Source organism: Mauremys reevesii, linkage group 2 (assembly GCF_016161935.1).
Source record: "Mauremys reevesii isolate NIE-2019 linkage group 2, ASM1616193v1, whole genome shotgun sequence".
Taxonomy (NCBI): domain Eukaryota; kingdom Metazoa; phylum Chordata; order Testudines; family Geoemydidae; genus Mauremys; species Mauremys reevesii.
This window is the reverse complement of record NC_052624.1, coordinates 219,893,234-219,914,372: the sequence shown is the minus strand read 5'-3', so window position 1 is coordinate 219,914,372 and position 21,139 is coordinate 219,893,234. Positions and strand designations below refer to the sequence as shown.

The following is a 21,139-nucleotide window of genomic DNA, read 5'->3' as shown; positions in this document are numbered from 1 at the left end:
GCGCAGGCCACAGGGACATGCTGGCCGTCGCTTCCCACAGCTCCCACTGGCCAGGAACGACGAACCACGGCCACTGGGAGCTGCAGGCGGCCGTGCAAATGTAAACAAACTGTCTGGTGGCCTGCCAGAGAATTACCCTGATGGGCCGTGTGTGGCCTGCGGACCTCAGGTTGCCCACCACTGCCTTAAGCAGCAATGGGGAGATGAGTGCTGGGGACAGGAGAGGTCAACAGTAGGCAGTGCAGCAGAAGAGCAAATATCAGACTTACAATGGATATGCCATTCCAACCTTAACTATGGAGCAGCTACCACTGCTCAATCATAACAGGGCCAAATTCTGCTCATCTACTCTAGTCTAAATCCAGTATCAAGTATCAGAGGGGTAGCCGTGTTAGTCTGGATCTGTAAAAGCAGCAAAGACTGGAATGGAGTTACTCCAGATTTACATCAGCGTAACTCAGAGCAAGTTTAGTATTTCTTCTTGATTTGAATACTGAATAAACCACCCTTTATTATATGACGCCTATAAAAATTATTTACCCTCTCTGTTCGAAGTTATAAAATGTGAAGTCAAACTTGATTTAAAATAAAAACCACCTAACCACAATATTGTTGGAGTAAAAAGAAAATTTTGCTGTCTCAATTTGTAGGGGTTAAAAGTGAATGGTGTTGCTCCAAATTTATAGTGGTGTAACTGAGATCAGAATCTGGCCTACTATGTTTATGCTTATCAACGGGAAAGCAGCTGGACTGACCACAATCAAGTTTTCTGTGAATACCCCCCTCCACCAAATAATATGGCAATTTTCTGAAGAATAAATTAAAGATTAAACAAAATTTATTACAGAGTAATGTTTTGGAAGTTATTTTTCACAATAATTACAAAAAAACACACTGGATTTGCTCTTAAGTATTTTCCATTTATTATATGTTAGGGAAGAGTTACGTACTAGAAGGAATCATTTTATTTTGCATATATTGTACTGTGGCCCAGTCTTGCAACTGTTACTCACTTTTAAGTCCCAATGAAGTCAATAGGGCTACTCATGTAAGTGCTGCAGGACTGGATTCCTAATAGGTTCAGAATTTGCAGCACAAGATTCCTCACAATACTGATTATTCGTTTAAGACATATGTAATATATAACATTTAAACTGAATGTGAAGAATATCTTGGGTTGCATCATTAGCTGCAGTTTCAGGAATTACTAAAATCCCCTTAACTACAATTTGTCATGATGCTCATTCTTGGGAAATCCTTTAAAGTAACTGTTAAAGTAATTAAGCTAGTGTCCTCGATTTAATCTTTGAGGCTGACCAGCCAGCACTGAGTCACTGTAGTCTTCTAGGTCAGACAGGAAAAGAATTGTCGTCATTACAAAACGCCACTGCGTAAGTATCTCTGAAAAAATGGCAGCCAAGTGTACACAGTTGGATAATCAGATGCTGTGAATAACATTATGTTGAACAGGTGAGCTTGGGGAATTTGGCACTTCAGACTTGGACCAATGGTGTCCTTGTGTGCACTATAAAAGATCCATGAAACACTTTCTCTGACATAACACATTTAACAATCTTGTCAAGATGTTTCCTCTATCCAGAAAATCATCCAGCCTATTAGGAATGATAATTTGGCACACAGTATGCTCAAGGGACAGATAGGATAAGGGATGTTTCATACAAAGGGGCTTCCACCACTAGCCAGCTATGTCAACTTGCAACTAAAAACAGAGATGCATAAAAATAAACTTTAACTCTTCACCCTGTACAATTAAGCTGTTTTCTAGCAAAATATTCACAGTCTAAATAGACACTAAGCTAGCCAGCTTCAGTGCTTCAACTCTTACTGTTAAAAAGAAAAACAAAGCAGGAGGGCAATCGACCTTAGATAGCTTCCTATTCAAAACTTGGAATTTTAAGCTCATATCAAGAAGTTTGAGTTAGGCCAGAGCTTCGTAGTTCAGAACCAGATCCAGATCCCAGCCTTCTCAAAGTGCAAGGGTCTTTGGGTCAGGGGTTCCAGGTCAGGCCCATTTTTAGAAGCAGCACCAGTATAAAGTGAATGTTCTGCTAGCTCCAGAGGCAGACAGAGGAAGGATGGCCCAATGGTTAGGGCAGTAACTTGTATGACTGAGGTTCAAGTCCTTGCTCCTTCACAGACTTCCTCTGTGATCTTAGAGAGATCACTTAGTCTCTCACTCAGCTCCCCGTCTGCAAGTATAAATGTGCTAGAACTAGGGGTGTGGGGAGGGGGGAGCTGCTGCACCACTGTTTGCAAGATAGCTATATTAAAATAGATCCTAGCCAGTCCCACTTCCCATGGGTGTTGTGAGGATAAATACATTATAGATTGATACTTCAATAGTGAGGGCCATATCAATACCTAAGACAGCCACCCAAAAGTTGCAGATTGATGCTCACTCACTTCAACCTCTGAATAACATAAAAACTATCATTTGCCTCCCCGGCTTGATTTTACCAGCCCTAAGGAATACAGACCAACCAGCTGCTCACAGGCAAAAGCTCCCCTATGCCCCCAGAGCTTTAGTGAACAACAACAAAAAAAACCTGTCCAAAACACCTCCAAGAGAGGACATTGCTCCTGTCTCCTCCCCACAATGGCAGCCACCCAGTTCAGGGGAGATCTATCATATCCATGACATAGGAATGTCTGCCACTAAACAAATCTAAAAATAGAAGTGTAGCCTAATTACCCCTGGATTATCTCTTTGTAGGTTCTATCCTATAGGCACTGCCCTGCCACTCGCATGGCTGCATGTGCCAATACACAGTGCATGTGTCTATCACCTCTCTAAGCACCTTATTTACATACCAATGACATTTGCTCTCTCAAGTCTCAAATGATCAGGCGCTTTGGCAACACAATAACTTCAGTAATGTGTAAAAGGCAGCCTTATATTTTTGACTATCAAATATGTAAATACTGAAGGTCATTTTAAAGCACTGTAGGAGGGAAGGGATAAGTGGAAGGAATCAAAGGATTCAGAAATAGGTGTAAGATTCAGACTTAGCCTTTGCCCTCACAAATACACAATATCTAGAGCAGCAGCGAATGTGAGCACTAAAAGGGGTTTCCAAGAGCTGTGAATGATGTTTCTTCTTGCCCAATTTTGAGCTAAGATTCTAATTTCCCTTCCTTTATGACATAGCTGTGACATACTTGCTTCCAGGAGGCTCCAAGGCATCTACTTTTTAATTCATGCTTCTGTGTCCACTAATTTTTTAGGACAAGTGCATGTAGGGTGACCAGATGTCCTGATTTTATAAGGACAGTCCCGATATTTGGGGTTTTGTCTTATATACGCACCTATTACCCCCCAACCTCCATCCCGATTTTTCACACTTGCTGTCTGGTCACCCTAAGTGCATGTGGAAATAGACTTCTTACTCATCAGGAAGACATCAGGTCAAAATCAGTATTCATGCAATAGGGCTTTGTACACATCTTACATCCCCTTACTCCATGTAATAGGCAACTCATTATACTCCCATTACCCACGGCTTCCTCCCTAAACACAGTTAAGCTTGGCATTACAAGTACAAGTATTGTGCAGTCGGTCATCTGACAACCAGCCAAAACAGACTAGCCCAGAGGACAAGAATGGACTTGTTCCATTAGCAGAGTCCTTCAGTGTGTGTGTGTTACACTTTATTGCAGCTGAGAGAAGAATCATGAACCTTTGGGCCACAGGCAGTACTTCTATCAGGGGAGCTAGAAAGATGCTTACCTGGAGTAGAGGCTGTGATATACTGTTTGGCTAACCTATGGATTGCAGAAAGTAGTTCTCCAAAATTGCAACATCTCAACATTCCACCTGGCCAAGAAATATTTCCCCACATTCTGTGGTGCTGCCCTCAATGCCTATATTTCAAATAAATGCAGTAGATAGCTGTAACTTCAAATATACAAAAAAATTTATACTAAAAGTTTGAAAACAACCAATAGTTTCACATTTAATTTTGAATATGGTTCGATTGCACCTTAAAATGGGAAAATTTGCAATGTTTCACCCCTAAAATAGTCCTATTTTCCAGGGAAAGATTAAATTTGCTTTGGACGAATAAAAAACATCAATTTATATAAGAACCATGTAAAATGTGAAATGCTTTTGTTGTGAAAAAGGCCATTTCAAAGGAACTTTGAGAGAAACAAAATTTCAAGGTCATGAAACAGCAGAAAACAGTGGTTTTATGCAAACTTTTGCAATTTTTTGCAACTGTCAACTGTAGTTGTAACAAAGAAATGGTAGTATTTAAAATGCTGTGTGTGTGTTCTATAATGAAAAATCTGTGTGAATGGCAGAGTACACAGAAAGTACAATGGGGATATTGTGTCCTGGATTCTGATATTTTTTCCTTCCCTAGAAGCCTAGTTATCAGCCTGCAGTAATAGGAGATGTTTAACCGATTGCTAATAACAAACAGTACTTTTGTGTCTTAATGTTTAAATCGGTAACAAAGTACAGTATGTGCTGTAGATCGCACTTGTTATTCAAAAGGAAACACTGTCCTGAGAGTGCATAGAAGGTATGTGCCAAACCCAACTGGTCAATATGTTCACAGAATTCCCTTGCACCATTTTTAAACTTTAGCCCAATACATTCCAGTGTCACCTGAGCCATCTCACTGATAGTGGCAAGTTCAACAACTAGTGACTTGCAATACCATTGATTTAAAGGACCCATATTAAACAGTCTCAGCTTTACAACACAGAGTAGGTAAGCCTGTCAGTAATTTGAATAAAATAGATGAATGAATGTAGCAGTCTGTCACATGTGCATTGTGTGCAACAAAGGTAAATTTAGGTTGAGCTAAGGATGTTTTAAGAGCAAGTGTGCAAAGCTGAGCTTCTGAATAGGTATTATGTCCTATCAAGGACTCATTGTTTAGCAGATCCTATACCTAACAATGCCTCATTGTGAAGGCTCCAAAGATCAGTGCATTAAATACCAGTTTTTCAGACCCCCTTCACATTTTCAGTGGCCTCTAGTGCTGCACACACTAGGATATTCCTATTACAATCATACCTGGGTGTTCATCTATTGGCTGCGTAAATAGTAGGCACTTTATTAAATGGATGGGACAAGCATCTCAGATCATTGGTTTTATTTCTTCAAGAATTTTTTGAAGACCTGCTGCTGTTACAAACCTGGAAAACTAACCTTGGACTTATCAAACTATTTCACTTGGATGGATATTTCACTCACAGACCTGGAGAGAGATCACTGCTCAAGTCACAACGTGAGATTAACATGCATTTAAGATGTCCAGTTTCTATGTGCAAAATTGTAGGATACAGTCTTCAACAGAAGGGAAGATCCTGGTTCACTGTACAGTGCAAAGTGGACATGTGCAATGGTATTCACATGGAAAGACTGCTTTACAACAGGAGCACAGAGAAATAAGTGGTGCTTCTTTGTTGGCAATCAATAGTATCCAAAAATGCTACATTTCTACTTACTTGAAAGCAATGGACTATTACAGAGTGGCATCATGGTTCAGAACTGCCAGTGGAGTAAACTGCTAATCTTGACTGCTGAGAAGGTGAGACCCTCGCTAGGGACTTTTAAAACCAAAGTAATAAAACTGCAGTGAATGCCTGAGTCTCAACCATCCCAATTTTCTGGGCAGGGGGTGGGCCTGGAGTAGTTCTAGGTTGGGGGAGCACACATAGTCCGTCCCCCAGCCAATAGTAGTAAATTCAAACAAAAGCTAATGTAACCATTTCTCCTTTCTTCTGAGGTGTAATCTCCAGCATGGGAGTGGCATGGATCTTTGTGAGGTCTGCACAGATATCAGGGAATCTATTGGGGCTTGGGGGGGTGGGGGAGAGACTGCCTCTTTTATGGGCAGGGAAATGGAGGAAGAGATGCTAGGTATGGGGAACCACATGGAGGCTTCCTTCTCCCAGAGTAATTGTTGAGTAGCCCTAATAGTTGAAGCCTAATAGACTCTAAGGCTATACGGATCAATGAATAGGAGTATTCATATAACCTGTGGAAAAGGGTACAGGGAAAGGGATTACTGTATTAATAAACCCAATAGTAAAAAGATTTCCCTGGACCACTCTATTTAAAAGCTGGGACTTTCAGTACTGATCTCAGATGCTGTAACGGACTGCCTGTACTAGCTTTCTGTCAAGAACAAACTAATGTGGATGCATGTATTTACAAATTGATTTATAGGCCATTGGATGCATAAAGGTTGATAGGACCTTGGCTCCATTATTCATTGAGTTGAGTTACTGGGTAGGGTGTGCTGTGACAACCGTATGCAATGTAATGTATTAATTATCACAATATGTACATTTTACACATACATGACATTCCTCCAGACAAGCTGAAAAATAGGGCTACCCATAAGGAACCTCCATGCTCGTATGTACAAACTTACTGTGGTCTGTTAGGGATTGTACTTATCAAAAAATAGGAGGAATTTGGCCACATCCACAGGAGGGCCTCTAATTATGTTTGAGAGGCACAATTGTAACATAATTTGATTCTACACACAACATGGTTACATCTCGACTATGAAATGGACCATGTTAGCACACAGCTAGGGAACGTGATAAAAGTGGTGGTTAAAGAATGTTTTCTTAATCTGATTCTAAAACATTTTGGTGCCATCCTCAATCATGTTAAACCATGTTTTAAACACAATTCATTTCAAAAGCCACGTTTCCACTAGGAAACTGCCTATTTTTGACAATCAGTGCAGCTAAACCGACGTTAAAGATGAGTTAGCTATAAGCAGAAACAACACTGAACGTGGTTTACGTGCATCTGCATTTGAAGCTGAACCATGTTCAGTACTTGCTCAACTGCACCCCTTGCGAATACTGATAATCAGCAAAGAGTAATTTTCCTAGTGCTGGTGGATCCGTGTTCAGAAATCACACTATAGGTATAACTAGCTCAACCAACGTGGAATGTACCAATAACAGCAGTGCTCAGAAAAGTATTACAACATTGTTAGGTCTTTACTGTGCAAGTATGACTAAACCAGGTTACCAAATTGCAGTAAAGAGCAGCCCTGTAAAGACCTGGGACCAAGTTTAATTCCTTTGACTTCACTGAAGCTACCCTGGGGCTGAAGATTGCCCCCAGAACTTTCCAGAGCTGGCATATAATTCAACAGCATGGTTAAAATAACTAAAACAACTGTTGCTCCTGACTGCACAGGCCAGACCAAACCACCTTTACACTGTACTTGGATACTACTACAGTATGTTGAAACTGAAGCATGGGTTTGTTTTGTAAAATAGGGCTTTGTGGCCATCCACATTGGCAACAGAAACCATGTTTAAAACATGGTCAGAATAGATCTGCTCTTGCTTGAGAGTAATTTAGGAGGAAATTTCCATTCTTCTTCCACTATCATTTACTTCGGACTTGATGAGAGCAGAGTGTTAAGCACTGAAGAAACTGTAGCAAACCCACCACCATCACTCTAACTATAAACTATGCTGATCAGTGGGGAGAAAAGATCCACTCTGAATTGAGGGAAATGAAAACTTAATATGGGTGGAGTCTTTTCAAAACTTCATGCTTAAATCTGGAGAAAAAATTGTCTTGGCAAATATTTAGGGCCTGATTCAGCTACTCTTACTCCCATTGTACTATTTGTACCACTCAACAGGTCCAATTAGTGACATTTTCTAAATTTCACCTGAAATATTTTTTGGCCAATTTTTTTTTCATATTTTTTCTTCCCTTGTAATGATGCTCCCTGATCTCTTTTTCCCTTCTTTACTGGGGCAGACAAAGTCCCTGACTTGAGATTTCAATATAAATATTACAAGTGATCACTTAGGTAAGGGAGAATGAGGCATACAGAAACACAATCTGCGGTTGCTTTGGGTTGCTAGGTACTAGCCTTGATAGTTTAATTTAAATAAATAAATAACTGTTTATAAAAGTGAGTGAAGTGGAAGGTTGGGTCTGGGATGGGGTAAGGTGACCAGCAGCGTGATAGGTCTGAGATTTTAAGAGGAAGGAAACCAGGAAGGGACCTGGAAAAAGGGGTAGGGAGAGATCATCTTCTCTCATTACTTTTCATCAGATGTGGCTGTTCTCACAAGATTTTAGCCTAAAAACAAAACTATACTGGTTTTGGAGCCAAAACCATACATCCAGAGAATCAAACCCAATCACCATCCTACTCATTACATATTAGAAGGGTTCCAAATTTAAGGTTCCAGTTTTATCCAGTCTCAACTTTAAAGTGCTTTCTGTATGGGATAGCAAACCCAAAGATGTTCTGGTTTGGAGTTGGGATCTAACCCCAAATATCAGCAAACCCAAACCTGTTTTGAACTCAAGTTCTGGTGAGACACTATTTGCATGAGGACACTGATGTTTTCATATAATTCCAGAGAATGGATACCCAAAGTAACAAATATAATTTAGTTTGGATTACCGCCCCCCCAAGACACTTCAAATAGAGTGAGAAAGGGGGAGGCAGAAACTTATCACTACAATTGTGGTATCAAACATAAAAAAGCCCCAATATTTAAGGCAAGATTTTGCTTCCAGAGGTACACAGCCACAAGAATCTGGCCCTTCATATGTTGAGACAGCTGTGTGGAACTCAACAGTTTCAATTTATACGTCTCTGGTGGTTGGATTCTCCCACCCCAAGGTTAGCTTTGAATTTCAGGTTCAGAAGGAAACTCTTCAAACTTAGTGGGTTCTGTCTGGTTTTGGTACAAAACTATAAATCAGCCTAGGTTAGCTCCAGCCTGGGCTAGTTTAGCACACTTCTGATTGTGAGTTAGCTATTTCTGTGCTAATAAAACTTATCTGTTTTGCCTCCCCTGACATTAAGTGGCCCTGAATTTATTGTGTCCCTCCCCCCAAGCTGTAGATTTTGTAATCTGATTATTTGTAAATTTGTAAATTATTTTGATAACTAACCACCCAGGGATTTTCCATATTGTGCAACTCAAGCTATTTCTCTAATTTGATACTAGGAGATCAAACATTACAGTGCTAGGACCTAATCCTGCTCTAACGAAATCATGGGCAAAACTCCCATTGCCATCCCATTGATCAAGCCATCAATCCTTGAAAAGCACATCACCCAATTTCAAATTGCATCACAATCAGTGGCACCTTAATAGTCTGAGATTTAAATTTTATTACATTTCAACAGCTCGCATGTGACTCTAGGCCTGTGTGATAAACATTTTTTTTTAAAGCTTGATGCTTGGAGGGAGGGTCGTTTTCTTGGAGTTCATGTCACTATCTATTGGCCCAGTACACAAAACACACAATGGGAATGATACTGCCCTGCCTGCAAACAATGCTTTTGAAAAACTTCAAACAATTTTGGGGTAAACAATTTATCAGTGTAATTACATTTTCTAATCTGAAATTGTGCTGTGACTTATTTCAGGTAATGTGTGAATCATGTTAAGGAGTTTTCCCTCTGCTAATCCCCATTAGATTATCTAGGCAGTGGCTAGTCTAAGGACAGAGACCTAAACCTGATGAAGTATTGTACTGGCACTGCAGGAAGTGGCTCCACTGACTGCACCTCAGACACACACCTCTAATTTGCTGCTACTGTTAGGTTGCCAGCTAATCAGGTAATTAAAAAAAGAACTGAAGTAGAATTGACACAGCCTTTAATGCCTCGTGATCCTGACTCATCCCTTTTGGGACAACCTGGCTGCCTCCCCTACTACATGTCTGACTGATGCTGAGAGCTACACCTTCACATAGCAGGAAAACACAAACATGGCTTTGAGGCCTTTGCACTTGCTAATGAACACAGATGATTAAACACACAATGAGATTGTCTCCCACCAACTTTTAGCTGAATTCCAGTGTAATGAAGTGGCTGTCAAAATCCTCACCACAAACTGGGATTGTGTTAACAAACTAGTCTAAGAGCGTTAGACACAGCATGATTAAATGGTTATTGAGCAGGCAGTGTTGGTTTACTATTGCTGAACTGTAGAAGAATTATATGTACTAACCCCATGCTACTGTTCTAGTCTTCACTCTCTTTTCATACATGCAGTCTGTTCATAGCTTAATTTTTGTTATCATTGCCTTGGATATCCACCAGCAGTGAGGGACATGACAGAGTTAATACTGATTTAATTACAAAAGTCTTTACCCAAGATAAACAATAAAGCAGGGCTCCATAACAGTGAGAATTGCAGTGTTGCAGACGTCTGGCAAATGCCTCTCAAATGCTTTGAAACATCTTTTCCCTCCCTTCTTGCATTTCAGCCTTTAAAAAAGACTAAGTCTAGATGTATTGGTTTTGTCAAATCCCAGGAATTAGTTCAGTCTATCACCTCCCGATCTGATGTTTGCAGCCACACTGATTTATGTTTAAGTTCTGTCTATGCCGTTGGCTAACATCTACCAATGTTATGTGCAGTAGCTACATTTTCAATTTTATCCCAACCTCAAACACACTAAAAGAGTCTGTTTCCATTGAGTCAAGTACTGAGGTTCTTACACAGTGGTTCTCAAACTGGTGACTCCTTTCACACAGCAAGCCTCTGAGTGTGACTCCCTTTATAAATTAAAACACTTAAAATATTTAACACTATCATAAATGCTGGAGGTGAAGAGGGGGTTGGAGTGGAGGCTGAAAGCTTGCAACCCTCACATAATAACCTTGTGACCCCCTGAGGGGTCCCAAACCCCAGTTTGATAACCCCGTTCTTACTCATTCCTTACTTAGGCCACCATCCCAATGAAGTGAGTAGAAACTGAGTAAAGACATCAGGATTCAGCCTGTTAGACATACTAATTTCAGTCCCTACTATGTGATACAACGTCACAGTATCATTAACACAGTTTTGACTGAGGAATCACTTTCATTCTAACTTTCATTTCTACCCCTGTAAACCCTGCAAAGGTTTCATTTATGGTTTAGGGACTGAATCTGCTCCCAGTGAAATCTGTCACAAAACTAGTCCCATTGAGTCCAATGGGAGGAACAGGCCTTTTATAAGTAGAATTATCAATCACATACTGTTGGCACAATTAGAGCATTTGTAAATCTTTGCAATCAGGCCTCTCAAAAGACATTTCAAACATCTCGAATGATTCCATACATTAAGTGCATATAAAGCACACCTTTGCTAGTCAAATTATGCTTAAGAGACAATTTAGAATTTCAGGAATTTTCCATACATTGTCCAGGGTTTGCTTGGAGCCCAACCTAAGTGCCATCCAAATCAGCCCAGGTTTGCTGAAAGGTCTGTAAATAAAAGCCAATCTTTCATTGACCATTAGGGCTGCCACCTCTGAGATGCAAAAACAAGGACATCTGGGATGGTACTGAGCCCCTAATACAGAACAGCTAGCAGTGTGCTCTGAGAATCCTTACAGGCTTCCCAGGACAGTTACCTTACAAAAGGGATGACCCTGAAAAAACTTGGACAAGAGGCAACTCTAGCGACTGTGACCTCAGTTTTGGGGCCTGTGATTCGTGCCCTATGACTAGACATTACCTGTTCTGCTATGAGGAGCCTGGCAGGAATGAGGTGCTCTTGACTTCCAAAATCTACCCTCCCCATAAATTCCATTGCTTCCCCTCTGGATACTACAGGCAGAAAAGGAAAGATGGCCTTCCAAAGGGAATTTAGACCTCTACCTTTTCTAACGACGGGGTCAGAGAGAAGGTATTTCACAGATACTGAAGGTACTTCACAGATTTCTCACATACACACAGACCCAGAAATCTCTCCTGCCCTCCAGCAGCATGTACAGGGTCTTTTCAAGAGAGCCACTCTCCCTGATTCCACTAGAGGAGCAGAGTCAGGTTCTATCTCTGGTGTAAATCAATGGAGCGATGGGGGATCTGACCCATTCTTGACTTTTGCAGCCTCAATAAGTGGCTGTTAATGCAACTGCTGTTGATAGACCTGGAGGTTACATATTTATGGACCTATTCTTCCAGTCCAGCAGACAGGATCAACAAGAGACAGATGACCCCAGAGGAGTCAGCTACCCCCGCCCCCCCCCCCGCAGTGAACAGGAAGGGAGCAACATAGGCACTGAGTTTTCTTTTTCCCGGAGGGTACTCCACCCCCACTCTGCCCCAAGGCCCCATGCCCACTCCTCCTCCAAGACCTCGCCCTCACTCTGCCTCTTCCTGCCCTGTTCCATCTCCTCCCCTGAGGCCCCACCCTTGCTCTGCCTCTTCCCACCCCACTCCAACCCCTCTCCCAAGGTCCCGTTTGCCTGCTTCTCTCTGCCCAACTCCAAGCGCCTCCCCAGCCACCGCTGTGGCTGGTGGGTGCTAAGCACCCACTATTTTTTTTCCGTGGGTGCTCCAGCCCAAGAGCACCCATAGAGTCCACACCTATGGGGAGAAATACCACCATCCTAAAGTCAGCTAGATAGGATCTCCCCTCCTATGCATCTCCTAAAGGAGCATGTCACAGGATGACTGGCTAGGGGGTCAGGTGATTATAAAAGCCATCAAGTGGCTAAGCTGGAGTAGAGAGCTGCTAGGCAACTCCTGGGTCAAAGCGGGTGAGGGAGCTACAGCCAGCAGGTTGGCTCCTGTAGCAGGCTGACTTCCCAGGCACGTGGCTAGGAAAGTGGGAATCTGTGGGGAATTGATAGGCCCTGCAGAAGAACCCAGGTTAGGGAGGAAGAGCCAACTGATATGCTGAATTTGTGTTAGCTGGATGAAATAAAGTGAAAGCACTGAGAAAAGGGGGCCTGAAACAGACATGGGTGTGACCCTGGTTCTTCACTGGGTTGAGGGGACAGGCCAGCAGCCTACATTGCCTCACCACCACAAACATCCTAAGGTCTGCATGATTGAAAAGCCACTCTGAACCCATTCCTGTGTCCTACTGTGCATTGGACTGTGGAGCTCCTAGGTTTCTTTGTGTGGAGTTTGGAGCTCTCTCCATCAGGCATCTTTTCCTCTAACCCAGTGGTTCTCAAACTTGGGCCACTGCTTGCTTGTTCAGGGAAAGCCCCTGGTGGGGTGGGCCAGTTTGTTTACCTGCCGCATCCACAGGTTCAGCTGATCGTGGCTCCCACTGGCTGCGGTTCGCCGCACCAGGCCAATGGGGGCTGCGGGAAGAGCGGCCAAAATGTCCCTCGGCCTGCGCCATTTCTTGCAGCCCCCATTGGCCTGCAGTGGCGAACCGTGGCCAGTGGGAGCCGTGATTGGCCAAACCTGCGGATGCGGCAGGTAAACAAACCAGCCTGGCCTGCCGGGGGCTTTCCTTGAACAAGCGGCAGCCCTAGTTTGAGAACCACTCCTCTAACCCTCAGCCCCTTCCCACCTGCTCCAGTTTGCCAAAGGGGCTCACCTACAATTTTAATTGTAAGGGAAAGTGCTGTAGTTTGGGTTGTGATCAACATTTCTGTTGATGACTAATACTCTCTATAAGGTCCCTGGTAGCTCTCTGGCATTAATTAACCAGTTCCCAGAAATCTGTTTACAGCAGTGATGATGCTGGTGTTGCATAAACAAAATGCATCTGATTAGTACCACACAACCATTATCTTTAAGCAAAGGCTTGATAAGATCATCACATAAGAAAAAAACAGACAAGAAATGTTGTCAGACCTTCCCCATAGCTGAAAACATTATACTTAGGAGAAGAAGCAGCCAATTGTCTTTCAGCTACTAGAGAGTGGGAATCAGTTCAGGAGAGTAGAGTTTTCCCCACTTCAAAAATATTAAACAAACTGGTGGAATGAGTCCTATTATTGGGGAATATTCTTACCTATTTTATGCCTTATATTATAAAATTCTTATCTGTCTGGTTATCCACATAAAATCCCCCTTGTTCATTTATTGAACCAAACTAGCCATGACTTTGACCAATTAAAATAAAACCCTGTACAGATTGATCAGCTGAGGTCAAAATGCATTTTTTAACTTTGCACAACTCACCTCATTATGAATGTCCCTTACTAAAGCTATAGAGCTATAGAGCAGTGTTTTGTGTACCCATGAGGGTACACAGAGGTCTTCCAGGGGGTACATCAACTCATCTAGATATTTGCTTAATTTTACAACAGGCTGCGTAAAAAGTAGCGAAGTCAGTACAAACTAAAATTTCATACAGACAATGACTTGTTTATACTGCTCAATATACTATCCACTGAAATGTAAGTACAATATTTATATTTCAATTGCTTTATTTTATAATGATATGGTAAAAATGAGAAAGTAAGCAATTTTTTTTCAGTAATAGTGTGCTGTGACACTTTTGTATTTTTATGTCTGATTTTGTAAGCAAGTAATTTTTAAGTGAGGTGAAACTTAGGGGTACACAAGACAAATCAGACTCCTGAAAGGCACACAGTAGTCTGGAAAGGTTGAGAGCCGCTGCTATAGAGGGCAGCAACTGAGTAGGATTTTGTTTTGATTTCTTTATTCTAGTTCCATCTTCCGGCGAATATGATTATATTGTAGTAACTACGGGCCTGATCCTGCAAACACTTACATAAAGGAATAACAGACTTGCATGCAAGTGTTTCCATTCACTTCTATGGGACTACTCTTACACCTATGCCTCTGGGTAAATGTTTGCAGGATCAGGGCCCAAAAGAATAGCAAACAGGAAGGTATGACATTAACAAGAAAAGAGTAGGGCTGTTTCTTGTTTTGGATGGAGTTTCATGCAATACTTTTCACTCTGTTTTTTCATGTGGATTTTAAGCTCTCCAACTTTCACTTTTTGTGATTTTTTTTTAAAGAGTCCACTGTTTTTTCCAGGGATTAGATTGCCAAATCGACATCTAGCTCCAAGTTAAAATGATTGCTTAATTCCTTATGTTTGAAATTTGGCACCAAAAGGCCACAGCAGCCATTTTTGGTTTGTGGAAGATAGGAAGGCATAAATCAACTCACATAAGAATATCAGGGTTAGAAGGGACCTCAGGAGGTCACCTAGTCCAACCCCCTTTGTCAAGCCTGACCTTAAAAACCTCTAAGGAAGGAGATTCCACCACCTCCCTAGGTAACCCATTCCAGTTCTTCACCACTCTCTGAGTGAAAAAGTTTTTCCTAATATCCAACCTAAACCTCCCCCACTGCAACATGAGACCATTACTCCTTGTCCTGTCATCAGGTACCACTGAGAACAGTCTAGATCCATCCTCTTTGGAACCCCCTTTCAGTTGAAAGCAGCTATCAAATCCCGCTCATTCTTCTCTTCTGCAGACTAAACAATCCCAGTTCCCTCAGCATCTCCTCACAAGCCATGTGCTCCAGCCCCCTAATCATTTTTGTTGCCCTCCACTGGACTCTTTAAAATTTTTCTACATCCTTCTTGTAGTGTGGGGCCCAAAACTGGACACAGTACTCCAGATGAGACTTCACCAATGTCAAATAGAGGGGAATGATCACGTCCCTCGATCTGCTGGCAATGCCCCTACTTATACAGCCCAAAATGCCGTTAGCCTTCTTGGCAACAAGGGCACACTGTTGACTCATATCCAGCTTCTTGTCCACTGTAACCCGTAGGTCCTTTTCTGCAGAACTGCTTCCTAGCCATTCAGTCCCTCGTCTGTAAGAAAGAATGGGATTCTTCCATTCTAAGTGAAGGACTCTGCACTTGTCCTTGTTGAACTTCATCAGGTTTCTTTTGGCCCAATCCTCTAATTTGTCTAGGTCCCTCTGTATCCTATCCCTACTCTCCAGCGTATCTACCACTCCTCCCAGTTTAGTGTCATCTGCAAACTTGCTGAGAGTGCAGTCCACGCCATCCTCCAGATCATTAATGAAGTTATTGAACAAAACCGGCCCCAGGACTGACTCTTGGGGCACTCCACTTGAAACCGGCTCCCAACTAGACATGGAGCCGTTACACAGCCTCACAGTTTTGAATTCCATAGACAGACACCCCAGATCAAGTGCACTCCATTTACAAGCTCAACCATATTATCCCAGTCTCATTAAAACACTTGTTATTGAATACATTTGATTTTTAGTTAAATGATGGGTTCAGTTTCTCAATACATCTTATTACAGAGAATATAACTATTCTCTCATCCTTACTAGTGTGCCTACTCTCTGTTGAACATTTTAGGGGCTCAAGTCATCATTTTCAAAGTTGACTAGTGATTTTGTGCCCTTGGTTTTTGGCCCAGCCTGAGACACCTTGAAGCAGGGGCACATGTGGGAGGGGCAGGCTGAGCTTTCCCATGGCCATAGGTAACAGAGGCCGCAGAGGCAACAGCTGGAAGTGGCGGCCCCTCAGTACATCCAAGCACAGCGTGTGCGGCAGGGAATCTCCTGGGGTCCCGAGTCAGGCTTCAGCCACTTCAGTCATGGCCTGAGCCACCCAGCTCCAGGAATCATAGTTCTGGGGCTTCCATTCCCCAGGACCTTTCGAGTCATATGGGGCAAGGTGAGCTGCCCTAGCCTTCAATCAGCCTTCCCCAGGGGAGAGGAAGCCCTGGGGCCATGATTCCTGAAGCTGGGTGGCTCAGGCCTTGACTGCCTGGGCAGGGTGGAGACTGGCAGGCCCCAAGAGAGACCCCCCTGCCCTACATCATGGCAGGCTGGGCTCCCTGTGCTATGTCAGGCTCCGACATGCTGAAAGGCCCCAGTTTCCAGAGGCTGTAGAACTATGAAGATTGAGGGTTGGTGCCTGCACAACGGAAACATTGTTCAGGGTCGATCTAAGTTTCTGCCCCTGTGCATCATTCCCTCTAAAACTGTGTGCATGCACTGTGGACTGTAGTGAGACTGGGACCCAGAGAGGCTGAAGCAGCTGCTCTGGCACCCAGGAACCCATAGGAACTCTTGACCTGGGTCCCTTCCTTAGTAAAATTCTGGTTGCCCCTCCTTCCTGAAGGGGCCTAATTTTCAGAAGAGCGGGTGTTCAGCATTTTCTAACAATCAGGCCCCTAAACAGTCTCATGTTGGCAACCAATATTTAAGGCACACAAAAATCACTAGTCATATCTGAAAATCTTGGCTTAAACGTGGCCGTCTTGTCCCTAAATGGACTGCAGTGTTTTACCAGCCATACAGGTTTGAAAACACACTGCCAAATCCCAGCCCCACTGTAATCAATGCCAAAACTCCCACTGACTGCAGCAGGACTAGGATTTGGTCCAAAGTTAGTAAACTTAAAAACCAACAATAATAATGCAATGACTTTGTACAGTCTTCACATGCAAACAAAAAGGGAATCAGCGGTTCTACATTTTGGAAGTGAAAACTGGGCCTGGACTTTTAACTCTAGTCTCTCGCATTGCTGCTAACTTTTATCCCAGTGTAGTGAGCAGTTTCTCTAAATACAATAGAAACTCTGCCACTTTGAAGATAAGCCCTCGCAGTTAGCTTAAAACAATAATTCTGTACTTTCTTTCCTGTTTCTGGATTTATTTTAAGTATTCATATAAAATGTCAGAGAGCCTGATGGCAGCCAGATCAGTTTGTATAAAAATCGACTGCTTGTTTGTAGTATATTACAGGCTATATTTGACACAGGAAAGCAGTTAATCATGAAAGCTATCAGCACACCACACCCATCTTTGTAAGTGCCTTATAAGCAAGATTTATCACCATGAACTTGAACTGGATAGAGACAAGTAATAATGGGAATAGTGCAGACCCCCTTCTGGGGAGTTACAGTTAAAAGTGTACTATCCGCAGTACAATTGCCAAACTAAAGGTTCTTCAGCCATATTACGTAACTATCAGCAATATAGAAACAGTTGACCCAATTCTCCTCTCACTTTCTCAGGATGTAAATTATGATTAACTCAATTGAGTTACACCAGAGTAAAAGAGAGAATACACACAATTATGGAGACTCTCTTTTTGATTATTTTAAATCCATTGTATCATTCTCTTACTTACATAGCAGTACTGCAAACCCTATAAATTCAAAAATAATCACACAAAAAACAGACACAAAAAATCCTGAGTTTAGCTGAACAGTCATGAGATTTGATTTGACTTTAAACATTTCCTTGGGGTCTATTTTCTGACTGTGAGCTCTCAGGGGGGATCTGCCCCTTTTTGCACATGTGCATTTCAGGAGAGAACCTGCACTGCATAATACACATACAAAGAGGAGTGGGAATACAGTTGCCAACTTTCTATTTGCAGAAAACTGAACACCCTTGCTCTGCCCCCAGCCCCACCCTGCCCCCTCTCCAAGGATTCCCCCTCCCACTCACTCCATCTTCCTCCTTCCATCGCTCACTCTCCCCCACCCTCGCTCACTCACTCATTTTCACTGGGCTGGGGTTGGGGGTTGGGATGCAGGAGGAGATATGGGCTCTGGGCTGGGAGTGCGGGCTCCAGGGTGTGGCCAGAAATGAGGGGTTCAGGGTGTGGGAGGGGGATCAAGGCTGGGGCAGAGGTTGGGGCATGGGGGGTGAGGGCTCTGGCTGGGGGTCAGGCTCTGGGGTGGGGCTGGAGATGCAGGGTTTGGGATGCAGGTGAGGGCTCCAGACTGGGGCAGGGGGTTGGGGTATGGGAGAGGGTGCGGGGTGTGGGCTCTGGAGTGGGGCTGGGGTTTAGGTTGCAGGAGGGGGCTCAGAGCTGGGGGCTGAGGTATGGGAGGGGTTTTGGGGAGCAGGCTGTGAGCGAAGCTTACCTCAGGTGGCTCCCGGGAAGCTGCCGACATCTCCCTCCGGCTCCTAGGCCGAGGCATGACCACGTGGCTCTGCACGCTGCTCACCCCTGCAGGTACCACCCCCTCAGCTCCCATTGGCCGCGATTCCTGGCCAACGGAAGCTACTGATCTGGCACTGGGGGCAGGCGCAGTGCGCATAGCCCCCATGGCCATCCCTCTGCCTAGGAGCCAGAGGGAGATGTCAGCAGCTTCCCGGAGCCACGCGAGCCAGGTAGGGAGCCTGCCTGCACTGCCAACCAGACTTTTAATGGCCCGGTCAGTGGTGCTAACCAAAGCCGCCAGGGTCCTGTTTGACAGGCATTCCGGTCGAAAACTGGACACCTGGCAACCCTAAGGGAGAAGCTCCTTCCTTTACATCCTGATGGGCAGGATGCTTCCCCAGTGCCTCTTTGCACCTGCCAACTTCCTCTCCCCAACCCTAGGGACTGCCCCTGCTCTCTTCCCAGCTACCTCCCCTGCTTCTGTTGCCCTTGGCCAACTGCCTCGCCAGAACACTGTTCCTTTTCCATTCCCCTGCCCTTGTAGTGGATCCCAGCAAGAGTGGAGGAGGAGGAGAGGCAATTGCGCTGGAGATGGCAGGGCACATGACCTTGGGGTCCTTTTGCCCTCACCACTCACCTTTGCTGCTACCCAATGCAGCACTATACAAGGAATAGAGGGGTGAGTAGGAACCGCCTCTGCAGGCGCCAGCTCCCCCTCCCCCATAAACTGCTTCTTTCCCTCTGCACAACCAGCAGGAGAGATAAGGCACAGACCAGACCAGCGGCCTCTGCTGGTGGCAGTCTGAAACTGCACTCAACATCAGCATCTAGTGTCTGAAGACAGAACTGCAAATCCAGTTTCTCACCTGGCCTGGAAATTCTGAGGGACCAGGAACTTCTAGCACAGTGGGGCCCAAACATTCCTGTCGTCCCCCCATTACCAGTAATGGAATCTGTCCCTGCCCCCTCCCATTACTGCACAGTTGGCTCAGCAGACGAGCTTGGGCTGATTGCGGAGCTGAGGGTGGAACGGGGGATGGGGGAGTTGCTGGGGCTAGAGGCAAGGCTGGCCTGGAGTAGAGAGGGAATGAGGGCAGAGCAGGGCTGGGGCTGGGGCAAGAGCTGGGCTGGGGGTGGAACAGGGCTGGGGGTACTCAGGGGTGTGAAAAATTCACAACCTTACCCTGGTGTAGATGCAGCTTGGTCAACAGAAGAATTCTTTCACTGATTTAATATTGCCACTAGGAGAGGTTGATTACCTAGTTTGATGGGGAAAAAACTCTTCTCAATGTAGGAAGCATCTAAACCAGGCCTGCACAACTCGTAAAGCAGCGAGGACCATATAACTCCAAAGAAAACAGCTGAGGGCTGAAACCCACCAGCCCCCCTGAAACACTCCCCCCCCGCAGCGCCGCCCAGCCCTCTCGAAACACCGACCCCCCTACCACAGCGCCGCCCATCCCCGCGGAAACAACACCTCCCCCCCCCAGCGCCGCCCGCTGAAACAGCAGTATTGAACCTTGGTAATATGTTATAGCGGGCCCCTAAGGTAAAAAAAAAAAAAAAGTATTTTTGCTAGAAGTAGAATAAGATCTTCCCTCCACTTTGTAATCCATTGCCCTGTTGAATGAATGAGGTGTGAATGAGGAAGGCAGCATCTCCAGACAGCTGCAACTCTTGGTGAGGGGATGGGAGCCAGACCAAGGGCAACTAAACTTGTCAAGCGGGCTGACTAGAGAAGAGCAGAGGGGTGAGAAGCAAGCACCTTCCTTTGGGAACATCCTCTTTGCAGCATTGGGACAACCCTCAGCCCAGAGAAAAGCAGCAAAAAGGACCAATTTTTATGAGAGACAAGATCAGTAGAATAGGTCAGCCACAGACTCGCCGCTTGCCTCCTCACCCCCCCCCCCAGTATAAAGGCCACCTGCCACTGCCCACCCGCTTGGCTCGTCATCCCCCCACCCCTCCCGGCTCGCCTACTCACCCCCCACCCGCCTCCTCAGCCCGCCCCACCACTGCCCGCCCGCTCTCCTCCTCAGCCCCCCCGCTTGCCTACTCGCCTCCTACCCGCCACCCCCACCACTGCCCACTCACTCGCTTCCTCAGCTCCCCTTCCCCAGCCGCCAGCTCACCTGCCCCACCCCGCCACTGCCTGCCCGCTCACCTCCTCATCTCCTTCCCTCCCGGCTCGCTACTCACACGCACACTCCCGCTGCCACTGCCGCCAGCTCATCTGCCTGCCCGCCACTGGCCTCTTACCTTCTGCCACTGCCCCTGCCCCCTGCTGCTGGCTCACCCTCACTCCCCAACCTGCCACTGGCCTCTTCACCACCCCACCCACCCGCCTGCCGCTTGCCTACTCACCCCCCGCAGGCGACGCATTGAGCCCACATGGACCACATGCGGCCCGCAGGCCATATGATGTGCAGGCCCCTGAACTAAACCAGTGGTCACCATCAGGTCAATCACAACTGACTGGTCAATTCTGGAGACTCTCCCAGTCCATCGTGATCTCCAGGGGTGCAGAAGGGCTG

The 21,139-nt window shown here is 44.9% G+C and overlaps 1 long non-coding RNA gene across 1 annotated transcript in view; it reads right to left on the bottom strand.

The window, feature by feature from the left end:
* The window catches only part of LOC120399015, a 138,787-nt gene that overhangs the window by 94,758 nt on the left and 22,890 nt on the right, over nucleotides 1-21,139 (bottom strand). The gene's annotated exons all lie outside the window — the stretch shown is intronic.